Below are 13,000 nucleotides of genomic sequence, written 5' to 3'. Positions count from 1 at the left end.
TGAGAACATGGAGCCTGAAGGTATATAAAAGATAGAAAATGCTTGAAGTGTTCGGTGGGTTAGGTAGTCCCGGAGACAGAAAGTCCCGGAGACAGGTAGTCATGGAGACAAGAACATTTCAAAACTTACTTGCAGAGGCATCGCAAGCACGTAGTTCAGACAACACACTGAAGATATACCATGTCTAAATTTACATGAATTACAGAAGACACTAAAGAGAAAAAAAGTGTGCAAAAAGACATCAATGCAAAAAAAAACAAGAATCAACAGAGACAATTTGATTGTGCAAGATGTGGTCCGCAGTGTTCTATTGTTGGGGTAGGTAGCTGCAGGTCGGTTCAAGAACCTGATGGCTGTAGACAATCTCTCTTTTTTAAAAAAAAACCTTACAACAGCCCTCTCTGACTGAGGTCACTTTTTCCGTCTCTGAACCCATACCTATTTGTTAGGATGAACGTCAATATTGTTTTCATCTGTGGATAAATACACTTCCATCAGAAACTGAGCAACTTGGGAGATACAAGTCAGCACCAGTCGAGAAATAGGCCGAGTACTGCAGGAGACAATTCAGAACATCCTATTATAACGGATGTTTTCGAAGACAAATCCATCCATTCTGCTGTTTTAGCTCAATCTATTGTCTTGCCGATTCACTATTCACTGATGTTGGTCTTATCGGTACTTTACAAATGTTTCAACTCACACTTTCCGAAAAGTGCAAACTTTTTTGGTGAGTAAAATTATCCGCAAAGCTCCAGAGCGAACTTTACAAAACATCTCCAACTTGTGACCTCAGGTTATGCACTTCCAGCAACTGAAAACGGTTTCTCGTTACTTACTCCATCTGCGCACTTCCCCACTCGGAGGAAAGACACAATTATTTCCATGCTCTGCCTTGGTATTGACTAACTGACCCTATCCTCTTTAGCCTACTCTTCTTTCGGTGGCACGCACTCCATCACTCCGGAACATCATTTCCCTCCTTTTTTCGCTCTCACTCTCCCTCTCACACAACTCCTCCTCTGCCCTACCCTCCCTCTCCAGATGGAACCCCAGGCAGAGTGGTTGAGAAAGATTGCACACAGGGTGGGGATTCAACTGGACGGTCCCCACTGCAGAGGTAGATGGGATGACAGGACTCAACATGTATTTTACATCCAAATGTTCAACCACTGTGGAGGGTGATGGGACAATAGCCGAAATATGACAGGTATCGCCGCGAAGGGCCTGACGTCCTGGAGCTGGCAATCGATCGGTCAATTCTCCCCGAGTGACACCTGGGAAACCATGCGGGGAATGTCAGGAGCTGGATAATGGACTGGAGACGCTGCGGCCCCCTTTGGTTTGCTCTCAGGGCTCGGTTATATTCGTGAACTGAAGCACTGATGGGACCAGATATTTCACCGGTCTCTTCACCCGCTCCCTGAACTTGGACTGAGTCACCACCTTAATAAATGTGTTCGTAACGTAGCTGAAGTTACTCAGAAAATAACCGACTTCGTAAAAGATATCATTTCAGAATCACTCCCATCTGCGCGTGTTCCTGTGATCTGAGAAAAGACGTATTCCACAACAGTCGTCAGCCACAGCAGGATGAAGTTACCGTACAGCGTGAAGAGTAAAACCGCACACCTCCTTCTCCTCTCCTCTCCATCTCCGAGTCACTACGGTTCTACCCCTTGCTCTGACCCCTCAGACCCTTGCGGACCCGACTGGCCACTAAAATGTGTCTGACTGTCAATGCTTCGAACAGCAGAATTACAGTGAATAGGTGCGACGGAATTAAAGTTGGATCGAACCAGTCAAATCCCACCCACCCGGTATCAGTGAGAAATAGCTATCCTGCCATGCACAGATCCACTGTACACTGTCTATGATTTCGCTGTTTTTTTGTGAAAAGCAGTGGGGTATGTTTTACAGACAGAGCAGAATGAAAGTTGTTGGTGGAGCTGCTGTCGCAGTTTTATCGGTGCAATATTTTGTTTTTTGCTTCTGAGAACAAATAGGGACAAAGCAATCAAAGGTGAAAGGGACGGTTAACCATACAGAACAGCCTGTATCTGCATACTTCAGTACACTTATAACACTGCACACAAGGGAGAAGTCCAGGATATTCATTGGAGAGTAATAATAATCGATTCGATATAAAATAAACACTGTGAAAATGACCAGTAGATCCGCCGCTTCAATGGCCACCAGGTAGCAAGTGGTGCAGCTGGAGAGGCCGCACTTTCCACGGGACAGGATGGCATCGCCAATAAATTCACTGGAGGAAGAGAAGAGAACCGACACTGGTCATTACAAAACACATTCTCCGGGTCTGAACACTGGCTTGGGTTTCAGCTGAAAATCAGTAGTGTTGGAGTTGGTGAGTGCCTGCAAATTGAACAATATCAGACACCTAGTGCCCAACCTCCCTGCTTCAGGGGTGATAAGGTAACGTGACGTGTGGGAAAAGGCTGGGAGAAAACGTGCAGTCAGTCATCCGTTACAGTTGGCGGAATGGCCCTTTCCATGGTAAAACCCGTTTACATTCTCTGATGGGGTCGGTTTCACAGACGCATCTTTGGCGAGCGATGTTTTTAAGCGGTCTGGAAACTTAGCATATGATACGGCTGAGGATGGTTTTAGAAGGAAGCCAGGGACAAGTCTGTATCCGTCAACAAAATGGTTTCGTGAATGGATTTGTTCATTGAGATTTCAGTTCGATAAAAATGCACGCCAATGCACCCGCGGCCATTGGGACATGGTGTTCACTTTGGTGAATAACTCAAGAACAGTGATCTTCACAATGTCAATCCCTTCTTCTGGGAGATTTGCTTGCACCGAACACTGGTTCAACTCTGGGCAACGTGTACTGAAGGAAGAGCAACATTCTGGTGAATTTTCTATTGGAGTAGAAGTTCTATTTGCGTTGTCTGAAAATTAGTTAATTCAGCTTTAGTTTCGGAAACTTACCGGAGCGAATCTATATCACTTCTTGTTTGCATAACGATGTCCAGCCGGGAAGCTTCTGACATGATCAAAAACATGTGAAAGGCAGTTACACACGAAGTTACAAAACATGAATTGATCTGTTCACTTACAGGGACTCCAATGACGGCAATGATCACGTACAATATTTTCTCCACACTGTAATATCTGTCCAGCATTTTCTCTGCCCAGAGATGTATTCCTGCCTGCGAGAGGTGATCGCTCGGAATGAAATATTGAAGCAGATCATTGCCGGGGGTTCTATGCCACTTACCATCTCCACGGGAACAGTGAAGATTCAACAGAGTTAAACTGAAAGACGTTAAGATTATTAACAAACCGATTACGTCAGTCAGGTGAAATCCCTCTGTGGCAAATTGTGATTACTTCATGTTGGTAATTCAAAAGAAAAACTCCATTGCTTGCAAATTGTGACGATACTGATGGTTGTTAATTGACAGCGGCTTTCTCCAGTAAAGGGGATATTGTTACAAACACCTTCAGATCCAACTCTTAGCTCATATTTTTTGGATGATTTCCTTCAATCCGCTTCCTTCTGCAAGGCAATCCCAAATACCATGGACCTTCTCTGGGCTTCTGGCTGCCTGGTATACAGATGACCTGTGCCATCTTTGTCCATAAGTCGCAGACCAACATTATCCCTCCCCTCTGTCTCGCCACTCAATCTCACTGTAGCTAATCTGAGTGCCTCAGCTCTACTCCTCCAGCAGCCAGGGAAACAGTTCACACCTTTTCTTGCCTGGGATGCATTTACCTTTCCCATGGTACAATAAACATTTCTGCCTTTCATCACCTTTCCAGGGGAATGTCACGTCGCTCAGAGAGAAGAAACATGACCACCTATGATTTGTTGAAAATTTCACAGAACGGAGAATGGTCCAGAGCAGAACAGGCCTGTCGGCCCACTATATCTGTGCCGACCATGATATCAATTTAAAATAAAACCATTTGCCTGGACATGGTCCGTTAGCCTCTATTCACTGCCTGTGTATTTGTCCGTCTGGATGCCCCTTAAATGTTGTCACCAACCCTGTCAGCAACTTCCTTGCTCCTCATATTCCGGAGAAAAAAGTTACCTCACAAATCTCTCTTAAACATTCCCTCTCTCGCCTTAAAAATCTGCCTTCTTGTATTTCACATTACAATATTGGAAATAAACTCTGATGTTTACGTCCTCTGAAGACTTGAAACCATTCACGTGAATTAATTTGCCCCTCATGTTTTTCTGTTCTTCTATCATCGCCCCTGAGTCTCCGACGCTGCAGAGAAAAAAAATCCAAGTGTGTCTGAGCTCTCGTTATAGCCATTACTCTCTAATCCATGCAGTATTCTGGTGAATACCTTGTGCACTCTCTACAAAGACTTCACTTCCTTCCTGTACTGCAACGACTGGAACTGCATTCAATATTCCAAATGTGGCCGAACCAAAGTTTTATACATTTGCAACATGACTTGCCAAGTTTCAAAATCAGTGCCTTGAACGATGAAGACAAGTTCACCACAAGCTTTATTTCATTCTCTCTCCTATTGTGTAACTACTTCCAGGGAGGAATTAGAGCTGCCTGGATTGCAGCGTATGGAATATGAGCACAGACTTAAGGTGCTAGGGCGTTATTCACTGGAAAGGAGGAGGCTGAGAGGAGACATGATAGAGGTGTATAAAATATTGAGATGAATAGATAGAGTAGACAGCCAGCGCCTCCTTGCCAGGGCACCAATGCTCAAGACGAGGGGGCATGGCTTTAAATTTATGAGTGGGAGGGTCAGGGGCGATGTCAGGGGGAGGTGTTTCACCCAGAAAGTGGTTGGTGCATGGAATGCACTTCCTGGGGTAGTGGTGGAGGCAGATACATTGTACAGTTTCAAGAGTTTGTTGGATAGGCACATGGAGGAATATGAGATAGAGGGATATGCAGGAGGAAAGGGTTAGATAGTGTGAGGGTGGTTTGATGGACGGCACAACATGGTGGGCCTGTTTTGTGCTGTATGGTTCTATGGTTCTATGGTTCTACGGAGATATCGACTTGCCCAGCAATACGTTTTGAATTTAAAACGAACACTTTGTAAACAAATAGTATTGTCTACAGAGCACAGACTGATGGCTCACGGTCGGATCCGATTCTGTGCTGTATAGCTCTGAGATCTGTGACGCAGAGGGGAAATTATTTTTCATCTAAATCTCAGGAGGAAGTCACGCCCCTTAAATTATTTCAGATCTGACTAATCGACATGAACAGGACAGTTTGAGTACAGGAGAGGCAGATGTATGGATCCGGAGGAGAGCTCTAAGGAAAAATCCGCCCTCTCTATCGTCCACCAGATCGAAGGTTCTTTTTTTTCTCTTTGTGTGGACGACGGGGCGGTCTGGTGTAAAGATGTGCAAACTGTCCCCCTTACCTTGGAAGAGGAGACGGTTCTGGTTGTGGTGGTGGTGCTGGGGGTGGAGGAAAGGAATGGAAAATCATAGGGCATATCATAGTTAGGGGAACAGACACTGTTCCCGACAGGTAAGGTCTGGAGTATGGAGTAGAGATTGCAGTCCGACAAGCCGCAATCATACTGATTTGTTAAACAGAGCGGATGGGACATTTCAATCTGAGGCGATCTGTGAAACTACTTCCCGACTACACCCTGAGACTGACCCCGATGCGTGACCTAAGACCACAGAACAACGGAGATCTGATACCAGTGTGTGACCCCTAACCCCACAACAACGTGAGACCTGACCACGGTGTGTAACCTCAGATCCCACATCACCTTGAGCTCTTTCCCGATGCACTGCTTGGGGTGGTGATGGAGGCAGATATTTTGGACAGGTTCAAGAGATTGTTGGATAAGCACATGCAGGAATGTGAGATAGAGGGATATGCAGGAGGAAAGGGTTAGATAGTGTGAGGGTGGTTTTATGGACGGCACAACATGGTGGGCCGAAGTGCCTGTTTTGTGCTGTATGGTTCTATGGTTCTATGGAGATATCGACTTGCCCAGTAATCCGTTCTGAATTTAAAACGACCACTTTGTAAACAAATAGTATTGGCTACAGAGCACAGACTGCTGGCTCACGGTCGGAGGCCATTCAAGAAATATTGGTTGGAAACTGACATGACCATGCGACATTCTCGCCTGCATCAGCCAAGCATACATCAATGTGGTATGTAACTTCGCCTGCATCAAATAATGTATCAGAGATGTCCAGCTAAGCTATTTTACACCATTGTGACTGAACTCAAGGAAGGTTCGATACAAGAATCATTTGTCACTTCGCCCATTAAATGTGATCATGAACATATTTGCTCGGTCTATCAATGATTGACGTATTCATGTCCGGAGAGTCAGTTATCACTGGTTCAGGGTGTCCAATGTTTCCGTCCTCAGAAGACTTTAAACAATTCCAGTGAATTAATTTGTCCCAATAAAGTTGTTTGACCATTCAGAAGTACCTGTCAGAAATAGTGGACACCCATTGTAAATGTGTACATCAATGGAACCGATGTCGGTCTCAAAATATTGAAGTAAACGGTATCATTATAATTATGGAAATTGTATTGAATTGACGGTTGTGTTTGTTCTGAAAAGAATAAAAACTTAATACACTTTGAGCTTAGGAAGATTCTACTACGATTGTCTACAAGAAATGCCTGCTTGTCGTGATGGATTAAAAAAAATCTCTATCGCTACCAACTTCAGGGTCCCTGTGACTTCGTCACAGTCACAACATTGAGTGCCAAGATTTTGTTTTGTGGAGTGGTAATTATTCAGGCAAGGCACAGGTATTCAACCGAATGCCTGAGGGTGGCATGGCTTCTAGTTGTCGGGATATACAGTCTCTGCCCTTGTGTTATAGCCACAGTATTTTGCCGCCACGATCGAGCAAAGGAAAATCGCGTTTGTTGATCCTGGATGGATTCACCAAATTCATTGCATTTGGTGTCAATGGCAGGCAGTTAGAGTCATTCTCTTTGGAGATGGTCATTGTCTGGTATTTTATTTGTTCGAATATTGGTCATAATTTCTGTCTACGACTTGCCGTTCATAGGCGTGGAATGGTTCATTGAGCGAATGTTGGGAAAACTAATCAACCGCCAGTTAGATCAGGCACGGAGAGTGTCGGTATAAAGAAGCTTCCCCTCACAGCAGAGGAGTCGTAGACCAGGGAACTTAGGTTTGAGGTGAGGAAGGCGAGATTTAGAGAGAATGGAAAGATGATATTCAATCGTACAAAGGGTGGTTGCAATCTGGAACTCACAGCCGAAGAAGGTGGTGGAGCCAGGTTCTCCCACAACATGTGAGAAGCAACTGGACGGGCATTTCAATCCCCAAGGCATAGAACTCTGGTAACTGTGATTAGTACAGACAGGATGGTCGGCATATACAACATGGGTTGAAGATCTGATTCTGTGCTGTATAGCTCTGAGATCTGTGACACAGAGGGGAAATCATTTTTCATCTAAATCTCAGGAGGAAGTCACGCCCCTTAAAATATTTCAGATCTGACTAATCGACATGAACAGGACAGTTTGATTACAGGAGAGGCAGATGCAGGGACCCGGAGGAGAGTTCTAGGGGAGAATCCGCCCTGTCTATCGTCCACCAGGTCGAATATTCTTTTTTACCTCTTTGTGTGGACGACGGGGCGGTCTGGAGGAAGGATGTGCAAACTGTCCCCGTTAACTTAGAAGAGGAGACGGTTCTGGTTGTGGTTGTGGTGCTGGGGGTGGAGGAAGGGAATGGAGCATCATGGGGCATATCATAGTTAGGGGGACAGACTCTGTTCCCGACAGATAAGGTCGGGAGTGTGGAGTTGAGGTTGCAGTCCGACAAGCCGCAATCATACTGATTTGAGAAACAGAACGGATGGGACATTTCAATCTGAGGTGATCTGTGAAACTACTTCCCGACTACATCCTGAGACTGACCCCAATCCGTGACCTCAGACCCCATAACAACAGAGATCTGATACCAGTGTGTGACCCCTAACCCTACCACACCGTGAGACCTGACCACGTGTGTAACCTCAGACCCCACATCATCCTGAGCTGTGACTCCGATGGGTCCCCGCACTCAACACAGCCTGCGATGTGATCCCAGAGTGCGATCCCTGACCACACCACTCCCTGACATCTGACCCCGATGTTTCACCACTGACCCCACCTCACTCTGAAACCTGACCCGGGGTATCTGACAGCTGATCCCAACACTACCAGAGATCGCACCACATTTGTGCAACCCCTCAACACACGCCCCACCTGATCCCGGTGTGTGACATCTGACCACAACCCACCTTCGGATCTGACAACGGTGTAGACCCTGAGGTTATCACGCCCTGAGGTCTGACCCGGGATCTCCGACGCTTGAACCAACCACTCCTGAATTATGACCTCATGTGTGTGACCCTTCAACACACGCCCCGCCTGACCCTGGAGTGTGAACCCTGATATTATACATCATGAGGTCTGACCCGGAGTATCTGAGCCCTGACCCCACCAAGCCCTGAGACCTGACCCCTGTGTATGACTGCTGACCCCAGCTCACCCCTGAGACCTGAACCACCATGTGGGACTCACGGCCAAATGACACTCGAATTTCTGACGACGGTGTGTGACCCGTCTGCCCAAACGCAAACTGTGATCTGACCCGAATTGAGCCCTGCACCTCCCACATCTTGAGATGTGACCCCAGTTTAACCCCTGACCCCGCTACACACAGAGATATGACCGTAGTGTGTGACCCATCATCCTCACTACACACCAATTACTCCGATGGGGACCCTTGAGACCACATCACCCTGCAATCCGACCCCAGTCTGTGAGCCCGATCCCCACCACACCCTGATATTGACCGAATTGTGTGACTCCAGACCCGACCACACCCTGAGACGTGACACGCATGTGCGACCCTTGACACCACCAGCCACTTAATTGCGATCTTAGTGTGGTAACACTAACCCCACAACATGAGATCTCACACCAGTGTGCAATTCTAGACCCCACACACCTTGAGATCTGACCCGATGTTTGACCTCTGCCCACACCACTCCCTGGAGCTGTTCCCGGTAGGTGATCCTGGACCCACAACACCCTGAGGTCTGACCCGTTGTGTGACCTCCTAACGTCACACAGATTGAAATCAGATCCAGGGTATCTGACCCCTAACACCACCACACCTTGAGATCTGATACTGGTTTGTGAGCCCTTACACCACCACATCCTGAGATCTGTCCCGGCGTATCTGACCCATCAACTCACCACACCCTGATATTTGACCCGATGTGATTGACTTCTCAACCAACACTTCATCTGACGCCAGTGTGTGAGCTCTGAAGCTATCACACCCCGAGATAAGACCCTGTTGTGCGACGCCTTACCCCAACACACCCAGAGTTTAGACCCCCGTGAGTGACTTCTGTCCCTAACCAAACCCTGAGCTCACGCCCCAGTGAGTGACCCCTGTCCATACCACATGCTGAGATCTGACCCGGGTGCGTGAGACCGACCGGAACCCCATCCCATATAATGGTGGTGTGTGACCCCCTAACCCCACCACAGGCTGAGACCTGGCCGCATTTTATGACCCCTGAACCCGCCAGAGTTATGACCACGGTGTGTGACGCTGATCATACTACACCATGAGATCTGACACCTTGACGCCACCACACCCAGACCTGACGCCCATGTGTGATCTCTGACACCACTACACCATGCGATCTTACTCCATGTGTGACCTCTGATCCTTCCACACCGTGAGATCTGACTCTGTTCTTAGATCCTTGACACCAACAGACCCACAGAAATGACCCGGGTGTGTGACCTCTGACCCCAACACAACCTGAGATCTGAATCATTTGATTTTACCCCTGACCCCACCATATCCTGATATTGACACCTTTGTGTGACACCTGATCTCCCCAAATTAATGACCCCGGTGGGTGAAACCTTGAACCTACCACCGCCTGATTTAACCCGGTGTGTGACCTACTGACACACCTCATCGAGAGATATGACCGTGTGTGACCCATGTGAAACCACGATTTGAGATTCTGACCCTAGAATGTGCCCCCTTACCAAACTACAAACTGTGATCTAGCCCTGTTATCTGACCACTTACTCCAACGCACTCTGAGATCTGAATCGACTGCACAACCCCTGATCCTAACCTCACCATATTACCTCGATGTGTAAACACTCACCACACCACACCCTGAGACCTGGCCCCGGTGTGTGACCCCGACCCTGGATACACACCATCGAACCGTGGTTTGTGTGTCCTGAACCCACCACACACTGTGACCTGATTCAGCGGTCTGCTCCCTGACTCAACCGTACCCTGATATTGACCCCCTCGTACCACTGAACCCAACACACACTGAGACTGAACTACCTGTGAGACCCCTCATACAAACCACACACCAATAATCCCTGTGTAGTACCTGTGAAACCACAACATTCTGAGATCTGACCCCATTGTATGACCACTGCGCAGCCCAGAATGTTGAATCAGGTGTGTGACCCCATTACCCCACCAAGGCCTGGATGTTACCCTGGTGTGTGAGCCACTGACTCCATTTTCATCAATCTGACCCTTGTGAACCATGACCCTACCACAGCCTGAGATCTGACCCGGGTTGTCTGATCCCAACCCTCAGCTCACCCTGAGATCTAACCTAACGTGTGTGATCCCCTGCTTACAACGCCCGGAGTTCTAACCAAAGAGCGTGGGAATGACCTTATCACACCCTGAGATCTGACTTCACTTGTGTGACATCAAACTCCACCCCTCCCTGGGATCTGACCACACAGTATGACACTAACCCCGCCAGATCCTGAAATCTGATTCCCATTGTGACATATGAACCCATCACACCAAGAGATATGATCCCGTGGACCCACGACCCCACGACACGCTGAGCCTTAACCCCCATGTGACAGCTGACTCCACCATATTTTGAGTTATGACCCGAGTATGTGACCCCTGACACCACACTGTCCTGAGATCTGTCCCGTATTATCTGATCCCTGACCCACCACATTCTTACATTTAACGCTGGTGTGTGATCCCTAACCCTACGACACTCTGAGAACTGACCCGGATTATGTGAACCCTGACCACACCACACATTTTGATCTGACCTCGATGTGTAACAGCCTTTCCCCACGACACCCTGATACGTGACGGCCATGTGTCACCACTGACTCTGGGATTTGATCTTAGTGTGCGAGTCGAGATCTGATCAGATGTTCAGATCGCAGAATCTCCCCCATATAAACCGTGATGTGATTCCATTACCCCACCATACCCTGAGACCTGACCTTCGTTTGTGACCGTTGAGCACCCAACCGAGAGATTTGACGAAGATATGCGACTTCTGACCACCAGCCCCTGCGACCTAACCCGTTTGTGTAACCCCTGATACTAAAAATCATTGAGAACTGAGCCCGGAAGATGACCCCTGACCATAACACACCCTGACATCTGACCCCTGTGAGTTACTCTCTCCACAGTACACCCTGAGTCCTGACTCGAGTGTGTGACCCCTGACCACCACACCCTGAGATCCGTCCCGAGACTGTGACCTTCGACCCCACCACTCCCTGAGAACTGAGTCAGGGTGTCTGACATCTGACATCACCATACGGTGACATCTGATGTCGGTGTGTAACCCACAGGACCCACGATACTTGAGACCTACCCTCTTCAGCGACACCTGACTCCCTGCTCCCTGAGATATCAACCCGTTTACGGACACCTAACCCCACGACATACTGAGATCCGATCGCGTATATGACCCCTGATCGATCACCTTGTGATCGAACCCAGCTTATCTGATCCCAAACACCACCAGACCATCACCTCTGACGGCGCTGTGTGATCCCTGACACCTCACTCCCTTTGATCTGACCACAGGGAGTGACACTGACCCCACTAGATTCTGAGATCTGACACCGTTCTGTGAACCCTGACACCATCACACCCTGGGATCTGACCGGGTGCAACTGAACCCTGACACAAAACAACATGAGATATCACTCCCGTGTGTGACCCCTGACCACTTCATAACCCGATATCTGAAGCTACGGTGATACCACTGACTATGCCACACCCTGAGATCTGACGCTGTCATCTGAACCCTCACCACAACACACCTTGGAATCTCTCCCGAGTGTATCTCAAACCTTGATTTATCACACTGCTACGTGACCCCTGACCACAGCACCCGCGGACATTGACTGAGTTGGAGAACCTCCGACCCTGCCACATGCCGAAGCTGGCTCCAGTGTGTGACGCCTGATCTCACCACACCCTGGACATGACCACTACGAGTGAACCGTGTCTCCAAAGCACCCCCTGATACTGACACCCGTCTGTGACTCCTTACCATCCACATCCTGAGACCTGACTGCAGTGTGTGATTCCGGACCCCAAACACAGCCCATATAACTGCGGTGTATGACACTGAACACCACCGTACCCTCAGACCTGACCCCGGTGTGTGACCCCCTTCCCACCACACCCAGAGATCTGACCGCCATTTTGGCTCCTCAACACCAAATCCTGAGATCTCACCACAATGTGTGACCTCTGTCCTCACCATACTCTGAGACCTGGCACCGGTGCGAAACCCCTGATTATACCACACCCTGAGGTCTAACCCCGGTGTTACCTCTGTCCATACTATACCCTGAGATCTACCTCTGTGGCTGACCACTGACCCAACGCATCCATGATCGACTCGAGTCTGTGAGCCCTGAGCACATCACACACTGAGATTTGACCCGGGTGTGTGACTCGACCTTCACCACACCGCATATAATCCCGATGTGTGAAACCTGACCCACCACGCCCTGAGGACTGATCCCATTCTGCGACACCTGAGTTCACTAGAGTTCCGATAACAGTGCGTGATCTATGACCCCACCACAGCCCAGGATCTAACGCACATGTGTGACCTCTGACGTCAACACACCATGATAACTGTCCCCGGTGTGTGGACCGACCAGACCCTAAGTAT

The sequence above is a fragment of the Pristis pectinata genome, chromosome 29 (assembly GCF_009764475.1).
Source record: "Pristis pectinata isolate sPriPec2 chromosome 29, sPriPec2.1.pri, whole genome shotgun sequence".
Classification (NCBI taxonomy): domain Eukaryota; kingdom Metazoa; phylum Chordata; class Chondrichthyes; order Rhinopristiformes; family Pristidae; genus Pristis; species Pristis pectinata.
Note: the sequence above shows the minus strand (reverse complement) of the source record.